Source organism: Carcharhinus amblyrhynchos, chromosome 9, assembly GCF_965287045.1.
Source record: "Carcharhinus amblyrhynchos chromosome 9, sCarAmb.v2.hapA, whole genome shotgun sequence".
NCBI lineage: Eukaryota > Metazoa > Chordata > Chondrichthyes > Carcharhiniformes > Carcharhinidae > Carcharhinus > Carcharhinus amblyrhynchos.
Window position 1 is genome coordinate 90,962,798 of NC_137332.1, and position 23,359 is coordinate 90,986,156.

At 43.3% G+C, this 23,359-nt stretch overlaps 1 non-coding gene and 1 pseudogene across 1 annotated transcript; one reads left to right on the plus strand and one right to left on the minus strand.

The window, feature by feature from the left end:
- Positions 1–847: 847 nt before the first annotated feature.
- LOC145348023 (uncharacterized) lies at positions 848–17,962 on the minus strand (annotated as a pseudogene).
- Positions 17,963–19,959: 1,997 nt separating this feature from the next.
- On the plus strand, positions 19,960–20,041 carry trnas-aga (transfer RNA serine (anticodon AGA)). Its single transcript has one exon. It is a non-coding gene; the product is annotated as a tRNA-Ser (tRNA).
- The last annotated feature ends 3,318 nt before the right edge of the window (positions 20,042–23,359 follow it).

Here is a 23,359-nt window from a genome sequence, read left to right on the forward strand (position 1 = left end):
TCAGAATTATTAAAAGTTTCTCAGATATTCTTCAGATATTTATAGACAGTTAGAACTTTAATTTCTAAAACCAGAAGTTATTCCCTAAGACCTGTGAATTATGAACTAGCTGTTTGCGATAATAGCAAGATCCCACAGCAATGTGATATATATTGGCTAGGACATCATTCTTTTATAACAGAGTGTCATGGGGTCTTTAATATCCAACTCCAGATGGACTATTCCAGGAATGTGAATTAACGTTGTTCTCAAGGCCATGCTAAATATTCTGGAGGTACAAACATCCTACCGACTCCCACCATTTATTAAAGCAGTTGGAATATTGGAAAATGAGTGCAGAAGTTCTCCATGTTCACACACTGCACGATCATGAAACCAATCAGATCACAATCCTAAGATAAACTATATAAATCTTCGTCACAACTTAAAAACTTTCTTCGGTAAATTTCCTTGTTTTAATCAGTGTAATCGGGCTGAATTTGACCTTTCAGGAATTTTAAATTTAAGCTATATCACAAATGAACCAAACTTTTGTGGTCTTTAACACAGGTTTATTAAACGTCTCACAGGAAGATGGTACTAACCACGGCCCCAGATAGGAATAATGAGAGTGGCGAGTTTCTGCTGATTGTGTCTGCTTGAGGCGGTTCTTCAAATGACACTCAGAGTTTTTGGCATTCGATAATGTAATTCAGATCAGAAACTCCAATGTGTTTTATGAAGTCCGTCTAGATCATAAATTTTGCAATCTGAATTTGGCTAGGGTAAGCATAAAATGATTCCTTTCAGATGTGATTGAACTGACCCACTAGGAAGGTTTTATCAAAAAAATTTATTTAAGAGTACAGTTAACATATAGCAATAACTTTTACTAATTACAAACAAAACACAATATTGTCTAAACATTAACAGCTTAATTCCTTTCCAACCAAACAAATCGCATTAACAAAACCCTTGCCACAGGTTTAGCACAGAAAATACAAATGCTGACGTGATGCTGGAACTTAGCCCTTTGTTTGGATGCTGCAGTTCTCTTAGTATACACACAGACAAGCTTAGAGTCAGAACAGCTTCCCAAAAGACCAGGGAGAGACAGAGAGAGAGAGAACCTCTAAGTATTAACTAGCAAACCACCAATGACAGACTTTTAAATACAGGAAGGCAAGTAGCAGAATTTATGATCCCAAGGAGAGAGAACCTGCCTGCCACTTGACAACCAGGACAGTTTCTGACTCTAAACCTAAAGTGACTCCTTAGATTCTTCTGGGAAGGCACCACCTAACTTTGATTTGTCAATCATTCTTCTGCCTAACAATGCAGGGTCATAAAAGATCCCAGAAAGTATCTGAGGCCTAGAGTAAATATAATCAAAACCCCATTTAAACATTGAAGTAGCAATACTTCTAGCAGACAGCCTGGCAACAATAAAAAGAACCCAAAGTAGCTTAACTGCAGAGAACATGATTTAAAAAGAAAATTCTTAAAGGTACACTTGCATCAATCAGGCACCAACAGTCAGTCATATTCAAGACTCCAGTCTACATGCTGTGACCAGTAATTATTTCAACAAACCACAGGCCCACAAATAATGGTTTATTTCATTTGTATCACATGAACAGGAGAAATAAATATAGTATAACGCAGTCATAATTAATTACCTCAATATATAGAGATTCTGCTTTGTTTTCATTTATGATAATAATGACAAATTTTCTATCATCTTTATAACACTGGAGGAGGAAAAGGAGAGAGACGGGGGACAGAGTAGTGACAGATAGAAGTGAGACAAGGAGGGCCAGAAGGAGAGAACCAAGGATGAGAAAGTTAACAGAAAGTAAAAGGTGGAAGTATAGGACAGTGGAAGAAAATGAAGAGATGGCAGGGAGAGACATATGAATGAGAGGTAGGAAAGAGGATGAGAAGGATAGAGAGGGAGAGTAGTAAGGAGAGACAGAAGCTGGGTAGAGCTGAGGAGAGTAAATAATTACCTCCCACCTACCCCTGTACCCCTCCCTCCCTTGCCATTTTCTCCTGTCTCATCAGCTATCTGTTGTGAAGGAGCAGCTTCTCCAGTTGCACGTAGAAGTCTGAGATTGCGGGAATAGATCTAATCTTTCAGTTGAGATGACTGTTGAGTTTGTTGAACGTTTTCATAATGGCCAGCTCTAGCAAGAAATTGGCAGAAATATCAAAGTGAATTTGTCTTTCTGTCTTTTCACTTTGATCTTGTCACTGTCTCCTGTTAAAATTCTGGCCTCAGTAGTTTTTCAGCTGTTGGAACATAGTCTGGGTGTGGTGTGACATTAGCCAATGACTAGGTAACTGTCCATGCCTTCAGTAGGTGTGTTTCTCCACTTTGAGATTGCCTTGTGCGCTTTTGTGCTGGATCAGGTTGATTCGTTGCTGAACACTTTAGCAACTTTTCTGCTGCCTCAGCCTTTCCATTTGACTGGGGATAGTGTGGGGATGATTTGTAGAGCTGAATTTCCAAACCGTTCACCAAATGTCTGAGTTCTTCAGTCGTGAATTTAGGACCACTGTCACTCATCACAATTTCAAGAATGCCATGATGACTGAAGTATATTTTCAGGCATTCTAAAATCTCCTTGGTAGTTGTTGTTGATGTCAGCTGGTCTAACTCCCAGTAATCGAGAGGTAATCAGTTCCATTGAAAGTGAAGAGACCTTCTCCAAGCTTCATCCTTGGTCTGTCTGGGTTGTCAGGGGTCATGAGCAGCTCTTTATCTTGCTTAGCTTGATGTCCATTACAAACATTGCACAGGCTGATGTGGTCCATAATCTCATTGCTCATTTTTGACGAGTAGAGCACTTCTCTTTCCCTTATCAGATTAAACTTTATTTCCTGATGGTTTGTATGGATGTGCTTCAGCATCTCTTTTCTCATCTCTTTCGGGATAATGACCCGAGTCTCTTTGTACAAGTTTCCATCCTGAGCAATCATCATCCCTGTCTGCCCAATACTCTCTTACAGCAACAAGTGTATCCTTGATGGTTTCAGGTCATCCTTTCATCACAACGTCCTGTAACGTTTGAAGAGTTGTATCTCAATGCGCAGTTTGCTTGATCTGAGCAAGAGACATCTCTGTCAAATTCAATATCGCTGCTGGTTTGATGACTGCTGGAACCAGGGGATATGTTGACCATGCAAAAGCCTTGTGGCAAACATCACATCTGATGATTTCCTCCCCTGTGTGAATCCACTGGTAACCCAGGACTGTCAAAGATGTTACAAAAACTTCATCACAAAACTCACTTTTGAAGGGTTACTCCAGGCTGTGGTTCCTGTGATGGAGAATGGGGCTTGATGACACTAAGAATGATTTGCTGTTCTCTCACACTTGAATGGTTTCTCCCCTGTGTGAATACCTCGTGGAGCTGAAAATGTGACAAAATGATTTGTCACACAGCTCGCAAATGGTTTCTTGCTTGTGTGGGTGCACTTGTGTGCGTGGTGGTGCCCCCCTCTCCCCATGAGAATTAGTGGCCACACACCTTGCAACTGAATGGCTTCTCTCCAATATGGGTGTGTTCAGATGCATGGAGGTGCTCAGCCCATGAGAATGAATGGTTTCTCTCCTGTATAAGTTTTATGTGCAGAGGTTCTCTATCCGAGAATGATTTGTCACACACCTCACACATGAACTGTTGCTTCCCTGTGTAGGTGCATTCATGTGTGCAGAGGGACAATGAATGTGAGAATGATTGATTACACATCTTGCATGTGAATGGTTTCCCCGTGTGGATCCATTGATGTTTGTGGTGGTAACTTGATATTGAGAATAATTTTTCACACACCTCATGTAAATGAGTACTTGCTTGTGTGACTGCTTTGGTGTACCCGGAAATCTGATGACAGCGAGAATGACTTATCACAACAAAACATTCAAACAGCTTCTCCCCAGTGTGTCTGCATGGTGATTTTCAAATGTTGATAGACGTGTAAGAGCTTGATCATATACCTGACACTTGAATTGTTACTCTGCCATGGAGCTGCACTTATGTTACTGGTGGAACAATATATGCACACTGAACGTTCGGAGGTCCTATGACCTGTGGAGCCCTCTTCATACCCCTCACACTTGAATAGCCTCTCACCTGTATGAACCAGTGGTTCATGAGGATCAATGAATTATTGAAGCACACTTAGAGCACACTCATACTTCTTCCCAGCCCTACCCTGACCAATTGCTCACAGCCGAACCTTCAGAAAGTTTGGTTCTGACCAGTTTCAAAATCTGTTGATATGTCAAAGCTCTCCTGACTCGACCAATTTCTAGGTGATGATTTGAGAGTTGAGGTAACTGTGAAGTTTAAGAGAATAAATCTTACTGTTTTGCTTTCTTAAAATCCAGCAAACTGCTACTAATTGAAGGCTGCTTTGGGAGGCAAGGGAGAGATTGCAGGAGCTCTGATCCAAATTTTTGATTCCTCTTTTTCACGGGACAAGTGCCAGAGGTCTGAGCTTATGTGATACCACTATTTGAGAAGGGTTGTAGAGATAAGCCAGGGAACTACAGATCAGCGAGTCTCACACCAGTGAAAGGAAAACTATTGGAGAAAATTCTGAAGGAGAGCATCTATCTCTACTTGGAGAGGCAAGGCTTGATCAAAGATACCTTGCCTTTGTCAGAGGGAGGTCATGCCTGACAAATTTGATTGTTTTTTTGAAGGAGGTGACCAGGTGCATAGATGAGAGTAGTGCAATTGATATATATGGATTTTTGCAAAATGTTTGACAAGGTCCCACGTGGGTAAGTTGATAAAGTGGATTTGAAATTGACTCAGTTGCAGGAGACAGGAAGTGATGACAGGAGGCAGCTTTGGTGATTGTAAGCTAGTGCCCAGTAGCATACCACAGGGATCTGTGTTAGGTCCCTTATTGTTTGTCATATAAATAAATGACATAGATGACTATGTGGGGGAGAATTAGTAAGTTTGTGATGACTGGGTGGTTACCAATGGGGTTGAGTATCTTGGGCTACAAGACATAAAAGAGATAATCAAATGGGCAGATAGGTGACAAATTAAATTTAACCCTGAAAAGAGTGAGCTGATACATTTTGGAAAAAGTAATTTGACAAGGAAGTTTTCAATGAATGGCATGACACTAGGAAAATCTGTGGAACAAAAGGACCTTGATGTGCTCATTGATCTCAGAAGGCCACTTTAGTAGGTTGGTGAAAAAGGCATAGGGGACGCTTTACCAATTGAGGCATAGATTATAAAAGTAGGGAAGTCATGTTGTAGATGTGTAGAACTTTGGTGAGGCCACAACTAGAGTACTATGTGCAGTTCTGATCGCCCCATTATTAAGAAGGATGTGATTGCACTCGAGGAGGTGCCGAGGAGATTCATCAGAATGCTTCTGGGATGGAACATCTAAGTTATAAAGAGAGGTTGGATAGCCTTGCAGCAGAGAAGACTGATCAAATGGTACAAGATTATGAGGGGAATGGACAGAATGGATAAAGAGTAGCTGTTCCACTTAGTTGAAGGGTTAGTCATGAGTGGACATAGTTTCAAGGTGAGGGCCAGGAAGTTTAGAAGGGATGTGAGAAAAAACTTTTTAACTCAGTGGGTGGCAACAGTCTGGAATATGCTGTCTGGAAGGATGGTAGAGGCAAGTTGCCTCACATCCTTTAAAAAATACCTAGATGAGCACTTGACATGTCATAATATTCAAGGCCACGGGCAAAGTGCTGATAAAGGGGATTAGGTGAGAGGTTTCTAACCTGTTGGTGCAGACTCAATGGGCCAAAGGGCCTCTTCTACACTGTATGGTTCTATGATGGTTTCACTGTCCAACTTTCTCTGTGTTGAGCAATGCTGTGAAGGGACTGGATGTCTTTGCACAATTGTGCAATTGTTCCCTCGGTGATGATCAGGATCTATCTGCAGTGTCTATCATCTCTGTATTCTCTGTTACAGTATGATGCAATTCTTTGGTAAAACAGGAAAAGAATACATGATTTTGTCCAAATGTCTCTCCTACTTTGCTGCAGGGTCGGTATCCTTAATTTTTTATTGATACTTCCATGGGATTTGGGTATCGCTGAGCAGGACTATAGGTATTGCTCATCCCAGTTACCTTTGATGATGGTGAGGTGAACTGCTACAGTCCATGTGGTGTAGGTATACCCACAACGCTTTTAGGGAGCAAGTTCCAAGATTTTGACCCAACAACAATGAAGGAGTGGTGAGTCAGGATAGTGTGTGGCTTGGAGGGAAACTTTCATGGAGTGGTTTTCCAATGCACCTACCACCCTTGTCTTTCTAGGAGATAGAGGTTGATTGTTTGGAAGATGCTGTCAAAGCAGCCTTGGCAAGTTCCTGCAGTGTATCTTATAGATAATGCACACGACTGTCACTGGTGGATGGGGCCAATCAAGTGAGTTGCTTGGTCCCGGATGAGTAAGAAATTGGAGGTCTTTAATAAAGAGGTTTTCTGCATAATTAAAATAACCCTAAAATGGCAACAATTTTTAAACAGTCTGCAGATACAGCAAGGTCACTGAGTTCAGGCTTGCCCTGTTAATATTCCCAAGCTGGTTAGCTGGCGTCCTGTGCACCTCCTGATCAAAGTAATTGTTTAGAAAGGATCAGGATATCACCCTCAGCAGAATGTAAGTTAAAAAGCCGACCTCGAACAGGGTGACGAATAGGGAAGCTGGTAACCACCCTGACAGGTTGGATACTTGTCCTGCGTCCACTGGATAGGTGATTGACACTGAGTAAAATATTTCCCCTCCGGCCTAACCCCGTAGCCCATGACTAATCCATCTAACCTGCACACCTTTGGACTGTGGGAGGAAACTGGAGCACCCAGAGGAACCCCACGCAGATACAGGAAGGCGTGCAAACTCCACACAAACAGTGACCCAAAGGTGGAATTGAACATGGGTCCCTGGTGCTGTCAGGCAGCACTGTCAATCACCATGCCATCCTATGCAGCAAATCGGTTTCGACCCCTTTCCAGTTTCCATTGCAGTAAGAGAACTGGGTAAGATATCGTGTCAGAGCCAGTGCAGACTTGATGGGCCTCATCTGCACTGTAGGGATTCTATGATGTTTTACCACACCAGTTCTCTCACTACACCAGACACTAGGAAACAGTCAATGCTATTTTACTGCACTGGTTGTCTCACTACATCAGACACTAGAAAATGGTCAACAGCATTTTACCCCACTGCTTTAATCACTATGCCAGACACTTTGTTGTGCAAACTCAGACTGCATATCCCAAATTCAACTATCAGACACAGCACTGGGCAAAACTATCAAATCCAACCCCGGGCTTCTGGGAAAGGTCAAGGCCTTTGGGTAAAATCTTTAAAGAGGGCATTAAAAGACATTTCAATAAATGTGCCAGGCAGAGAGGAATTTAAGACAATCACAAACATCCAGGAAAGGGAAAGAATAAACTATTAGAACCAAACGCTGAGAAGTCCCCAGGACCTGATGGACTTCATCTAAAAGAAGCAGCTATGAAGAAAACGCATTGGTTTTAATTTTCTAGATTCTGGAAAGATCTCATTGGTTGGGAATTTGACACCTCTGCTGAAGAAAGAAGGCAACAGAGTGCATGAAACTTCAGGCCAGTTAGCCAAACATCTGCCATGGGACAATGTTGGAAGCTGTAATGGAGGTGGCTATATTGGGGCACTAAGCTTAATGCAATCAGGCATTACGGTTCTGTGAAAGGGAAATCATGTTTAACTAATTTATTTGAATTAATTGAGAAAGTAACAAGCAACATGGTTAAAGGGGAAACTGTAGATATGGTGTATTTCGATTTCTAAAAGGCATTTGATAAGATGCCACCTCAAAAGTTACTACACAAAATAAGAGCTCATGGTATAGTGGATAAAATATTAGCATGGATAGAGGATTGTTTAGTTAACAGGAAACAAAGAGAAGACACAAAGGGGTTGACAAGCTGTAATGGAGCCCCATAAAAATCAGTGCTGGGCCTCAACTGTTTACAATTTAGATAAATGAACTGAATGAAGGGACCAAATGTATTGATGCAATTTTGCTGAGGGCAAAGAATGGAGAGAAATTACAAACATTCCCCATCTATCCCCTACAAGGAATAGAGAACACAAGGAATCTGCAAAGGGATACAGATTGATTAAGTAAATGAGCAGAGATTTGGCAGATGGAATAGATTGTGGGAAAATGTAAACATGCCCAATTTTGGCAGGAAGGATAAGCAATATCTTATTTAAATGGAGAGACATTGCAGAACTCAGATGCAGAATGATTTGGGTGTCGTGGTGCTTGAATCACAAAAAGTTCGTTTGCAGGTTCGGCAAGTGACTAGGAAGACAAATGACAAGTTGCCGTTTATTGAACGTGAGATGCAATATGTTGTACAGGGCATTGCTGAGACTATCTCTGGAGTACAGTGAAGAGGCATACAGACTTAAAACATTAACTCTGTTTCTCACCACACAGGTGCTGCCAGACCTGCTGAGTTTTTCCAGCTTTTTCTGTTTTTATTGCTGGAGTACTTTCAGTCTCTTATATAAGGAAGGCTATAATTGTATTAGATATTTGTATTACTAGGGTTAAACAATGGACTGGTGGTAATGTCACTAGATTAGTAATCCAAATGGCCAGGAAAATTCTCTTCAGGCATTGGTTTAAATCCCACTATGGCAGCTGATAGAATTTAGATTCAATTCAAAAGTCTGGAATTGAAAGCTAGTCTCAGTAATGGTGGCCATGAGACTATCATCAACTTTGTAAATTTTTTAAAACTCAGTCAGTTGGTGCTCGCTGATCCCCCTGTCTGCTCTTGACCATTGCCTCTTTCTCTCTGTCCCCTTGATCAGGGCCCTTTAAGGGAAAGAAATCTGCTGGCTTTACTTGGTGTGGTCGACATGTTATTCTAATATGGTTGACTTGTAACTTGCCACTGAAATGGCCGAACAAGTCACTCAGCTGACACACAGTTAAGAATAGGCAATAAATGCTGGCCTTGCCTCATTCAATGAAAGTTCACTCGACTGATTTCTGATTCAAGAGACTGTCTTATGAGGAAAAGATTTACTGTACATCCATTGGAGTTTAGAGGTTTGAGGGGTGCCTTACATATAGGATTTTAAGAGTGGGGAAGGAAGGGTGGTGGGGTGCAGTGGTTGGCAGGTTGGATGCTGAAAGAATGTTTCCCCTTGCAGGAGAGGCCAGAACTAAGGGAAACAGTTTAAAAATAACATTTTCTTTCACTCTGAGAGTTGTTGGTCTCTGCAATTCTCTTTCACAGTGGAGGTTGGGACACTGAACATTTTCAAAGTAAAGTTGGATAGATTTTGATTGTCAAGAGAGTCAAAGAGTATACAAGGATAGGCAGGAAAGTGGAGTTGATGCCACAATAATATGAGCTACCACCTTATCAAATGATGAAGCAGGCTTGAGGGGCAAAATAGCCTACTCCTGCTCTAAATTAATATGTTTGTATGTAAACTCAGTGTGGAAATATCAGTGTTTCATGAGCATTGCTGACTATGTGAAACTCAGTCACAGGCCTCACTTGGCTTCCCTGCTGTATGAATGCGACGATGATCCAACATGCCCCATAATTGTTCAAAGTCCTTATTACACACCTCACACGTGAATGTTTTCTTCTCCCCTGTGTGAATGTGCCGATGCTTCACCAGGCCTGATAACTGTGTGAAGTATTTATTACACACCTCACACTTGAATGCCTTTTCCCCAGTGTGAAGACGTTGGTGTTCACGGAGGTTCGATGACCGTGAGAATGATTTCTTGCACACTTCACACATGAATGGTTTCACTCCAGTGTGAATGCGTTGGTGTACACGAAAGTGAGATGAACGCGAGAATGATTTGCTGCACACCTCACATCTGAATGGTTTCTCCCCTGTGTGAGTGCTCTGGTGTTCCAGGAACCTCGTAGATGTCGCGAAAGCTTTATCGCAAAACTCACACTTGAAGGGTTTCTCCCCAGTGTGGATTGTCTGATGGACCTGGAGACTTGATAACTGTGTGAAAGCTTTGTCACACACCTCACACGTGTATGGTTTTTCCCCTGTGTGAATACGTTGATGTCTGCGGAAGTTTGACGAGGCTGAGAATGATTTGTTGCATACCTCACACTGAAATGGTTTCCCTCCAGCGTGGACTGATTGATGTCTCACGAGTTTTGATGACTGTGTGTGAGTTTGATCATACACCTCATACTTGAATGATTTCCCTTCCATGAGGCTGCCCTTATGTTAACAGTCGTACAACAGATGACCTTCGGTGTTAGGGGATTGTATTAGATTGTGCAGTCCTCCTTACACTTGAACAACACTTGGTTCATAAGGCTCATGAATGATTGACGCTCTCACTACACTTGAGTCACTCACACGTCTTCCTTTACACTATCTCACCTTGACAGATCACCCACGGCTGAACCTTTGGAAAGGCTGATTCTGACCGAAGGTTCCACACCACTAACCAGTTTCAGATCTGATATATCAAAGCTCCCCTGACCCGACTGATTTCCAGGTGATGATGTCACCTGTGTTGAAAGGATTGGATGTCTTCCCACAGTTGTGCAGTTGCTCATTGGGTGATGGTCAGGATCTACCTGTGGTGTCTATCCTCACTGTATTCTCTGGTGCAGAACACTGCAATCCTTCTGTAAGATAGGAAAAGAAAATATGATTTCCTCCAACACCTCCTTTGCTGATGGGGATAATTCTGACACTGTCACACAGGGAGTGCCAGTCTGTCAGTTATGCAGTGCAGATTTTGAAACTTCTCCCCTTATTTTTCAAAACTATTTGACGAAAACCCACTGGGCAGTAAGTGCTGGAAGCTGAGGAAAGTGTTGCTTCAGTGTAGCTGACTGAAAGGTTCTAGTTTATCCTGGGAAATTAGATACAGTGCCCTCACTCAGGCTGCACATCCCAAATTCAGCCATCAGACACAGCACTGGGCAAAACTATCAAATCCAAGCCCAGGCTTCTGGGAAAGGCCGAGGCCTTCGGGTAAAATCTTTAAAGAAGACATTAAAAGACATTTCAATAAATGTGTCTCTGCACCTCACATCTCACCTTCTCATATTCAGCAATGATCCATCAACAAAACTCAGCCTGTAAATCAGAATGGAAATGCTTCCAATAAACACACTCAATATCCAACACACAGCTCCAATCAAACAGCTCAGCGCTCTGATTGACGGCTCTCACAGCCAATCAACGAGAAAATGGACCCCTCACAAATGACGTCAGTCACGCAGGAGGGGGCGGGGGCCTCATTGACTCCGCCCTCCCCGTTCTGCGCAGCCGCTTTCCCGACGCCCACCCGGTCGGACGACATTACCCATGCTGCATGTGGCTGTGGATTTGTGGTGGGTCCTCCAATGACAGCACAATCAGTGGTGGGAGTGTGCACAGCAGTCGAACATCACAGGGTACGCTAGAAATTTACATTGAATCACGTCTCGAGGCGCAGTGGGTTGTATGCCTGCTTTTGAAACAGAAGCTGCAGGTTCAAGTCTGATTCCAGGACTTCTTGGCCAAGGAAGGGGTTTTTATAACGCAGCCAAAGAAGTTGGAAATGAACTTGTAAATCCTTCCAACAGACATCAGTGTAAGGCAGTAAGAACGGGAGAGATGCCGGGTCAGCCACCTGATGGAAAAACATTTGAGCCTTTTCCATCACTATCCATAGCTCCTGGTTGCACTATGCTGTAAAACTGAATGTTGTCACAGAAACTCATATTCCCTGGGAGGCCTGTTGGCTAAATTGGCTGGATAGCTGGTGTGGTTCAGATTGGTGCCAACAACACAGCTTAATCCCTGTTCCAGCTGGGGTGGATTTGGATCTGCTTCCTTGTTATTCCCGTGGTGGAGCTGATGTAGCAATGTCAGTCAGAGAACTCAAAATGTGGTTTCAGGGATGCTGAGGCTGACACCCCAGTGCAGTACTGAGGGAGTGCTATACATAGAAACTGGGAGTAGACCATTCAGCCCTTCGAGCATGTTCTGCCATTCATTTTGATCATGGCTGATCATCAAATTCAATATCCCTTATGCGCTGTCAGATGTACCATCTTTCAGATGGGCTGAAGTTGATCCTCACAGATGGATGTCAAAGCTCCCATGAACTGTGTTGTAGAAGAGCACAGGAGTTATCCCTGATGTCCTGGTCAACATGGGTCCCACTGACAATGTCACCAAAACAGATAATCTGATTATTATCACATTGTCATCTGTGGGAGCTTGCAGTGCGCATATTGGTTCCTATATTACAACAGTGACTTAAGATCACACTTCAGAAAGTGCTTCATTGGCTCTGAAGTATCATTGGACACCTGAGTTCATAAATGTTAGTATAAAAATCGCAAAACCTCTTTGAGGAAATGTTAAGCTTCCTGTGAACTGGAAATTCCAAACCCATTGATGGAGAAAGTATACCACCCCACAGTGACATTGACCAATATATTGTGTACAGGACTCTTACTGTATGTTTCTGAGTGTTTCAGTGAATAGGAACACAACTGACAAAACAACATCGCTGACAAATCGGGTAGTTTGGTTAAAGATTAAAAAATGAATTTATTCTGAATTATAAAGCTCTGCAGGTGATTGATGAAACAGCAGACAAGCAACACAATGGGCCCAATTTTACCATTTTGATTCTAAGTGCTGAATCTGGGTGCAATTCAGACCTGACTTGGAAAACCACTCTCAGGCGCCCCCATGTGCACTTAGCCTGAAAAAAAAATCGTGAGTCTGAATCGTGCTGTGGGCAGGGCTTATTGTGCCTGAAAAGGTGCAGCTCCAGTCTCGGCTTTGAACGGCTCATGCACAGTAAGAAAAAGATTTGAAAAGCATGCTCCTTTCACATTGGCCTCGGCCGCAAGAAGTAGATAAAGCGGCCCAGGAGCGAAAAGCAGGAGTGATGGCCCCCACAGACATCGCCCCACTCCCACAGCGTAACTGTCCACCCACCCCATCCCCCCGCTATCCAGACTGATCACGATCTTCTGCCTCCTCCTCCTATCGCCCATAAAATGGAGGGAGGGGGTGGAGGGGAGTGCGGTCCTCCCCCTTCCCCTTCCTCCCCCCACCCCACCAGAGATACATCGGGCCTCACTCCTCCTCTCCCCATCCCCATCCCCCCCGCCCCCCCCACCAGAAAATGATTTGGCATGCATCCCTTGCCACTCCTCCCTCACAAACTAGTAGGGGGAGGGGTGCAGTCCTCCCCCTCCACTATCCCCACCAGAAAATGATTGGGCCTCCCTCCCCTCTCCCCCCGCACCCCCATTGTCCACTACCGATCTGAGTCAGAGAGCCACTGGAAGCTTTGAACTTACCTCTTCAGAAGCTGGAGCATCCAAAACATATTTTTGACGAACATGTCTGTTTCAAGCCAAATCTGGACAGGTGAACGCGATGGTAAAGGGGGAATGCCAGTAAAGTTGGATGGGCAGCCCATTAATTCAATTTAAATGCGTGCCATTGCGCCCGTTTCTGGCACACTTCAGATCGTGGCCATTTTTGGGCCTTGGTAAAATGGGCATTTGCATGGACGCAGATTGTGCTAGTCATCTCATGCCTGACTTTACCAAGTTTTGGGTGCAATTCAATCGTAAAATCGGGCCCAATGTTCAGCTTACATCAGCCAGTGAACCAGCCAAAATAAGAAAGCATTTGTAAATGACTTAAGATGTTTCCCAGAACATGAAATAAATCTTGGAAGAGTGTCAGGTGAACATTTTACATTATTATTACATTGAGGAATGATGTTGGTGACCCGCTGACCTCTGGGACTGATGGTCGTTTAGTTCCTTGTTCAGTTGGTGAAATCAGGTCTGCCTCCTCAATCAGCTGTCTGCTATGAAGGAGCAGCTTCTCCAATTACACATAGATTTTTTTAAAACGCTTATTTATTTGTGTCACAAGTAGGCTTACATTAACACTGCAAATGAAGCTACTGTGAAAATCCCCTTGTCGCCACATTCCGGTGCCTGTCCGGGTACTCTGAGGGAGAATTGATCATAACCAATGCACCTAACAACACATCTTTCAGACAATGGGAGGAAATTGGAGCACTAGGAGGAAACCCATGCAGACACAGGGACAACATGCAAACTTGGTACAGACAGTGATCCAAGCTAGGAATTGAATCCTGGTCTCTGACAATGACAGGCAGCAGCGCTAACCATTGTGCCACCATACTGCCCAGGTGTCTGCGGTTGTGACGATACGTCTGGTCATTCACTTTCACCATGTATGATCAAGGTGACAACTTCCCTACACAGGTCCCAAGTTATCAGCTGAATTGACTTCTGTCGAGAGTGTTAAGTGTTTGCATTCTGACTGGTTCTCCAACACTCAGCTCTGGCAACAATGTGGCAGCTTTATCAAGGAGAAATTTATCTTTCTGATGTTTCACTTACATCTTGTTATTACTTCTGGCCTCAACACTTCTTTAACTGTTGGAAGATTCGTCTGGGTGCAGTGTGGAATTAGTCACTGGACTGGACAACTTTTTACGCCTTCAGTGGATGTATTTTTGCAGTATTTACCTTGTACTGGGTCAAGTCACTTTTTTAATGGTATCTTTGACAATTTTCTTCACTGCTTCAGCCTTTCTAGTTGACTTGGAGTAGCCTGGAGATGATGCATCTCGTTGAATTTCTCAATCTTTGATCAAATGTTTAAATTCTTCACTTGTGAAATTAAGGCCATTGTGATGACTGAAATGTGCTTTCAGTCATTCTACAATCTCACTGGTAACTTTGACATCAGGTAGTCTAACTCCCAGTAGTCTGAACAGTAGTTGAGTGTGACAAAATAATCAGACCCGTTGAGAGTGAAGAGACCTATTCCAAGTTAGAGCCATAGTATGTCTGGGATGTCAGGAATTATGAACAGCTCTTTGTTTTGCTTAGCTGGATGTTCATTATAAACAGTGATCCTCAATTGCATTGCTCATGTTTAACCAGTAGAGCACTTTTCTATCCTTCCTCAGACTAGACCTGGTGGTTTGTGTGGATGTTTCAGCATCTCTTTTCTCATCTGCTTACAAATAGTAACCCTAGTCTCTTTGTACAAGGTGCCATCTTGGGTGATCACTTCATCTCTGTCCAATACTCTTACAGCAACAGTGTGCCCTTGATGGTTTCAGGCCATTCTTTCATCACAATTTCTTGTAACACTTGAAGAATTGTATCTTATTATGGAGTTTGCTTGATCTGAGGAAGACACTTGTCTGTCAGATTCAATGTCTCTGCTGGGTTGACGATTCCAGAGCATGTTGTGTAGTTGCTTCTTATTGAAACTGAAAGATTTCACATACTCTACCCCAGCACCATCACTTCCTTCAAAGAGAATGCAGGTCTCCACAACATATAGGTGATGTGCATCTGCTTCCCTTGCTTGTACTTCAATTACAAATCTTATCTCTGTAAGTGAAGTAACATCCTTTGTAAATTGGAGCAGTTAGAAGTGATTTGATGAAGATGCCTTGAAGTGGCTTGTGGTCAAACTCTACCATCACTTTCTCTCTCCTAAACAGGTACTAGTTGAAATGCTCACAACAAAGACAGTATCCAGACACTCTTTCTCAATCTATGTTCATTGCTCAATTTCATTATTGCTCTGGATACAAGCACAACTGGTTGTCCTTCGTGGATGAGGGTTGTTCCAAGTCTTGTTTCACTGGCGCTTCATTTCAGGGTGATGTTATCATTGACGTCATTGTACCTCAGCACTGGCATTGTCATAACTAGTTGTTTGATGTGAGTGAAAACTGCTTCTTGTTCTGTGTTCAAATACCACTGAACATCCTCTGGAGTCAGCTTATATTGAGATTCATACTCTGAAACCAGATTGGAAAAAAATGGTTGGGAAGTTCCCATGTGGATCACTGATGTTCCAGGAAGTCCAACAACTGAGCGAAGGATTTCTGACAGATCTCGTACTGATATCTCTCATCAAAGATGTCTAGAAAGCTTTATCACAGACCTCACACTTGAATGGTTATTGCATTGTGTGGGTCTTCTGGAGAGGTTCAGAGTAAGGAGTAAGAGTGATTTGTTGCCAACCTCACACTTCAATGATTTCTCCCATATGGGCTGTCTGAAGGACCAGGAGCTTTGAAAATTTAGTAAAAGCTTGCCAAAACCTGACATTTGGACAGTTACATCCACATGAATGAGTTGGTGACCACAGAGGATTTGAAACTGCAAGAATGATTTGTTATACATTTTGCATATGAACAGTCTCTCCCTTGTGTCAATGCATTGAAAGAAGTCTCACAACAGCAGGTTAAAGTGCAACAGGTTTATTTGATAGCAAACGCCACAAGCTTTTGGAGCGCTGCTCCTTCGTCAGGTGAGTGGGGAGTTCTGATCACAGACAGGGCATATGAAGACATGCACTCAGTTTACAGAATACTGATTAGAATGCGAGTCTTTACAGCTAATCAAGTCTTTAACATGCAGACAATGTGAGTGGAGATAGCATTAAACATAGGTTAAAGAGATGTGTATTGTCTCCAGACAGGACAGTAAGTGAGATTTTGCAAGCCCTGCCAAGTCATGGGGGTTACTGATAGTGTGACATGAACCTAAGATCCCAGTTGAGGCCGTCCTCATGTGTGCGGAACTTGGCTGTCAGTCTCTGCTCAGCAACTCTGTGCTGTCGTGTGCCATGAAAGCCGCCTTAGAGAATGTTTACCCGAAGATCAGAGGCCAAATGTCTGTGACTGCTGAAGTGTTCGCCAACAGAAAGAGAACAGTGTTGCCTGGTGATTGTCGAGGGGTGTTCATTCATCCATTGTCATAGCGTCTGCATTGTCTCTCCAATGTACCATGCCTCGGGACATCCTTTCCTGCAGCGTATCAAGTAGACAACATTGGCCAAGTTGCAAGAGTATGTCCCTTGTATCTGGTGGATGGTGATCTCACGCGAGATGATGGCATCCGTGTCGATGATCTGGCATGTCTTGCAGAGGTTGCTGTGGCAGAGTTGTGTGGTGTTGTAGTAACTGTTCTCCTGAAGGTTGGGAGTAGTTTGCTGCAGACAATGATCTGTTTGAGGTTGTGCGGTTGTTTGAAGGCAAGAAGTGGAGGTGAGGGGATGCATTGATGCAGACAGAGGTACTGAGACCACGAGCATGATTTGTCACAAATTTCACATGTGAATGGTTTCTCCCCTGTGGAGACTGTCTGATGGAGCAGCAGTTTGAATAACTGTGAGAACGATTTGTCACATACTTCATACTTGAATGGTTTCTCTCCTGTCTACATACATTGGGAAACACGAAGGTTCAATGACTGCATGAATGATTTAATGCATGTCCCACATTTGAATGGTTTCTCGTCTGTGTGGATACATTGGTGTATGCATAGGGTTGATAAATGTGTGAATGATTCGTCATTCACCTTGCACTTGAATGGTCTTTCCCCTGTGTGAATCTGGGGTGGACATGGAGGTTTGATGACCTCAAGAATGATTTATCACATATGTCGCATCAGAATGATTTCTCCCCTAGTGAATGCGTCGGTGTTCATGGAGGGGTGATGATTCAAATAATTTGTCGCATATTTCACACCTGAATGGTTTCTCCGCCGTGTGAATGCATTGGTGGACATCCAGGTCTGATGATCGTGAGTATGAATTGTCACACACATCGTGTGTGAATGGTTTCTCCCCAGTGTGAATATGTTGATGATTGAGGAGGTGTGATGACTGCGAGAATGATTTGTTGCAGATGCCACACATGAATGGCTTCTCCCCATCGTGAATCCTCTGATATCTTAGGAGATGGGAGGAACTGGTGAAAGTCGCCTTCCACACCTTACACCCGAAGGATTTCTTTCTCAAATGAATCCTCTGGTGCACCAGGAAACTTGAAGATGTCACAAAAGCTCTGTCACATTCCTCACACTTCAGTGGTTTCCCTTCCATATCTCTTGTCTTATCAGTGGCTATTAAAGATACACCTTGCCTGCTCAAAGAGCCTGTGAAGTGCTCCTCACACAATGATCCAGTGGACCATTCAGTTTCCATCCCTGGAAGGCACTCCTCCCTCAGATGAGTTGGACAGTGCTTTCTAATTCCCAACTCTCGGCCCTTTGACCATCCATTCACCACAATGTTTCTGTAGCCGTCAATCTGGTTTAAACACTCCATCATGTCCACCTACTACACCTTTGTCCCCAAAATTGCCTTTACTCCATTTCTGGTTGATCTCCTTGCTGTTCAAGTCCAAGAAGTGAAGATTTGAGTGTACCGACACAACTCATTTAGCTATCCGTTACCAGATCTGACTGGACCTCATCAAGCACTAGTGGTCCTGTTTTTCTCTGTCAAAACTGTTTATTACTCCAGAACAATCCAGAGGAGAAAAGATGGCCCACAACTTCTCCACCCCAGAACCAACTGTGTCCTTGTGAAAGTTATGTTCCAATTGTACAGAGCTCTGTTTAGACTCTATCTGGAGAACTGTGTTCAGTTCTGGGCACTGGACCTCAGGAAACATATCTTGGCCTTGAAGAGAGTGCAGCGTAAATTCATCAGAATGCTCCTGGGCTAAAAGGGTTAAATTATGAGGACAGTTGCACAGGTTTAGCTTGCATTCCCTTGAATGTGGAGTTGTGAGAACTGAACTTAATGGGGCAGATTGTTTTCAGCCATCAGAATACTACCCAGCTCATCAAAGTTGATTTATCAGAGTTCAAGAGAAGCACTAGCCTTTTTGTGATAATTCTGGCTGTCCGTGTAGACGAGGTGATAGAGACATTGCTGATGGAGTTTTGCTACACTGTTGTGAGTTGCTGATTTACAGTCCTGGTCTCACTGCAATACAGGTGTGCAGTGATGACAATTGCTGTGTACATGAGGACTTTTATTGACATGCAGAGATCTTTCCTCTTTTCATTTTATCAGGGAATGTAAGCTTTGCTGACAAGCCCAGAATTTGGTGTTCTTAATTAATTTCCCTTGAGAAAGTGATGTGCTCCATCTTCTGAGAACCTCTGCATTCCAAACTGCTGCAGTCAAACACTCGCTGCTGTAGTTTGTAGAAGGCTGATCTGACACATTTGATCTGCACACTATTGGACAGCCTCATCCAATATACTTCAGTCAGATTCCCTCCCTCCCATTCTTCTGAACCCCAGTCAGTTCAAGCCCAAGCTATTCAACCACTCCTCGTACAACACCGCTTTCATCCCTGGAATCGATCTGGTGAACCTCCTCTGAACGTCACCCAGTACCACAACATCTTCCTCATGTAAGGAGTCCAAAACCAGACACAATACTCCAAGTGTGGTCTCATCAACATCTTATATAATTGTAACAACATTTCTTTCCTTTCTAAATCTAATCCTTTTGCAATAAATGCCAAGATTCTATTTGTTTTTCTCACCCAGATTCCTCTGCACTGATGCACTTTAAATCTAGTTTCCATTTAAATCATAATTTGCCCTTTTATTTTTCTGGCCAAAATTGATAACCTTGCACTTACCCACATTATACTCCATCTTCCAGATTCTAGACCATTCTCCTAGCCAATCAAAATCCATCTGTAAACTCTTTATCTCCTCATCACAACCAGCTTTCCAACCTATTTTAGTAATCAGCTACAAATCTTGCTATGTTATACACTGACCCTGCTTGATCATTTATATAAATATGCAAATAGTTGATGTCCAAGAACTGAACACCTGTGGCACCTCACAAGTTACTGGTCATCATCTAGAGAAGGATGCATTTATTCCGATCCTCTGCTTTCTGTCAGTCAGCCAGTCCACTAGCCAAGCCAATATTCTACCCCAACCCCTTGAGATCTAACCTTCTGGATCAGCCTTTTATGTGGAACTTGTCAAATGCCTTCCGAAAGTCCAGATATATCACATCCATAGGATCCCCATTATCAACCTTTTTGGTTACATCCTGCTGTTGTAGTCGTGGCCGAGTGGTTAAGGCGATGGACTAGAAATCCATTGGGGTTTCGCCACGCAGGTTCGAATCCTGCCAACTACGTATTCACTTCGCTCGACAGACTGGAGGGACTGATTGTGGACAAGTCCCCAGGACTGGATGGAATGCATCCAAGGGTTCTGAAAGAAATGGCGGAGGTGATAGTGGATGCCTTGGTGGTTATTTTCCAAACGTCGCTGGATTCCGGGGAAGTGCCGGAAGATTGGAAAACGGCTAATGTTACGCCGTTGTTTAAGAAGGGTGCCAGGCAAAAGGCAGGGAATTATAGGCCGGTTAGTTTAACGTCTGTTGTAGGTAAAATGTTAGAATCCGTGATCAAGGAGGAAATAGCAAGGCACCTTGAGGAGAATTGTTTGATAGAGCAGACGCAGCACGGTTTCGTTAAGGGGAAGTCGTGTCTGACGAATTTATTGGAGTTCTATGAGGATGTGTCTAGGGCGGTGGATAGAGGAGAGCCGGTGGATGTGGTCTTGATTTTCAGAAGGCGTTTGACAAGGTGCCTCACAAGAGGTTATTACAGAAGGTCAGGGGGCATGGAGTTGGGGGTAGGGTGTTAGCGTGGATAGAGGATTGGCTGTCAAATAGGAGGCAGAGAGTGGGGGTCAATGGGTGCTATTCGGATTGGCGGTTGGTGACTAGTGGAGTGCCCCAGGGGTCGGTGCTGGGGCCTCAGCTATTTACCATTTATATAGATGATCTGGAGGAGGGAACCGAGTGTATGGCATTGAAATTTGCTGATGACACCAAGATTGGTGGAACGGCAAATTGCGCGGAGGGTGTGGAGAGTCTGCAGAAGGATCTAGATAGGCTGGGCGAATGGGCCAGGAACTGGCAAATGGAATTTAATGTTGGCAAATGTGAGGTGGTCCACTTTGGTAGGAATAATGGTAGGAAGGACTATTACTTACGTGGCGAAAAACTGCAGCAGGCGATGGTGCAGAGGGACCTCGGGGTCCTTGCGCATGAGTCGCAAAAACCCAGCCTGCAGGTGCAGCAGGTGGTCAGGAAGGCTAATGGGATGCTGGCCTTCATAGCGAGGGGGATTGAATATAAAAGTAGGGAGGTCTTGCTGCAGCTGTATAGGGCACTGGTGAGGCCGCAGCTGGAGTACTGTGTGCAGTTTTGGTCACCGCACTTACGCAAGGATATTTTGGTCTTTGAGGGAGTGCAGAGGAGGTTTACTAGGCTGATACTGGAGTTGAGGGGGTTGAGCTATGAGGAGAGGCTGAATAAACTAGGCTTGTACTCGTTAGAGTTTAGAAGAATGAGGGGAGATCTCATTGAGACATATAAGATGATGAATGGGATGGATAGGATAGAGGTGGAGAGGCTCTTCGTGCTCAGAAAGGACAGTAGGACTAGAGGGCACAGCCTCAAGATAAAGGGGGGGTGGTTTAGAACGGAGTTGAGGAGGAACTTCTTCACTCAAAGGGTGAATCTCTGGAATTCTCTGCCCGTTGAAGTGGTGGAGGTTGCCTCGCTAAATATTTTTAAGACGCGGGTTCATAGGTTTTTGATAGGCGAGGGGATTAAGGGTTATGGGGAGAGGGCGGGAATGTGGAACTGAGACACAACAGATCAGCCATGATCTTATTGAATGGCGGGGCAGGCTCGAAGGGCTAGATGGCCTACTCCTGCTCCTATTTCTTATGTTCTTATCCTCAAAGAACCCCAGCACATTTGTCAAGCATGACTTGCCCTGCATGGAAGCATGAACTGAGCAACTGAATCGAACTGAAAAGCAGACATATTTAGGACCCAGAGCAGTGGGAAGATTCACCATTGCAGGAGATTCTCTGTTTACAACTGATGAAGAAAAAGCGACACAAGTCACAGCATCCCTACTCATTGGACAACACAGAAAAGTTACAAGAGGATAGCTTGGTCGGCCATGTCAAAGACTGTGGAGAGGTTACTTATTTCTCCACAGATGTTTCCTGCCCTGAGAATTTCCAGCATTTTCTGAATCTCTATAAGATTTTCAGCATTCACAGGATTTTATCCTTTTGGATTCCAAGAGCTATCTGTGTGCCCTTTAGGGAAGTGTAGACTATGGGTTGATCTAACGGAGTTTTGAAAATAATAACAGTTTGTCCTCATGTCTTTATTTGGAGAAATTATTTCAATTGGAGAGGTGGGAAACTCTAAATGTTTACAAGTTGTGCGAGGGCAGAACTACAGATTCATCAGTCATTAAAGTAGCAATGAAGGCATTTTATATAAAAAAAACACTAGGGGCCATTTTTGGAGGAATAAACCTGAAAAGTAGAGAACTGATGTTGAACTTGTCTAGAACCTTGTTTCGACCGCACTTGGACAGCTGTGCACAGTTCAGATCAACATATTGAAAAAGGACAGAAAGGAACTAGAGAAGGTGTGAAAATTGATAGCGATGATATTGAGAACTGAGAGATTGTAACTATCAGGAAAAACTTGTTAGGGGTTGTTGGAGCTTTTCTCAGAGACAAAGCATTAAGCTGGCTAATTTTCAGAAGTCATTTGCCCACCTCTCTGCTCACAATAGCCAGGTGTGAGCCGATCATTATTAGTATTTACCTTAACCAAAGCATTCATGCTCTGACAGCATGAGAATATGTGAGTTTGTGGACTTTGAAAGTTTTTTTCTCACAGCCTCCTAGCAACTTCTTATTGGGAAATTGCATGCCCTATTCATTAACTGCTTGGGACTGCCAGGAATCCACACAAATAAGAGTTGGTTTTCCCTTTACTCAGTAGCTGTATTATTCCAAAGAATGTGGTTCCTTTTACTTGCCTATGTCTCACTATGGCTTACAGCTTGGTGCATTGACCAAGGTATAACAAATTGTCCCTAAATTAGACTTTCCTCAATTTTCCCCAATAGGCGTAGTCAAAGGTCATAGGTAGAGGAGGGTACTCACAATGTTAAAATGGCGGCATGGGCTCATTGGGCTGAAGGGCCTGTTTCCTGTGCTGTATTGTTCTTTGTTCTTTGTATATGGTTTTAATACAGAATATTCAGAAATACATGTCTACATTCTTTGACAATGGTTATATGTGTCTCTATGCAAACAGTACCTTTGTAAGGTATATTACAGGCATTCTGTGACTTCATTCCAAATTAATCTACTCTGATTTGTTAGTCTATTAGTTCCAAGTAATTCTAAACCCTCTCTTACAGGGGTGTACAAGATTATGACCTGTTTAGGTAAAGTACATAAACTAAAGCTAATCCCATTAGTTGGAAAACATGTCACACCAACTCTGTTGGGCCCTTTCTGAGTGTTTAGCAAACCAGAATCTCAGTTTTATTTGGCTGGATATTACAACTATGGAAATGAAAAGGCAGCAGAAAACCTTTTTCCAGTGATGTCAGAACCA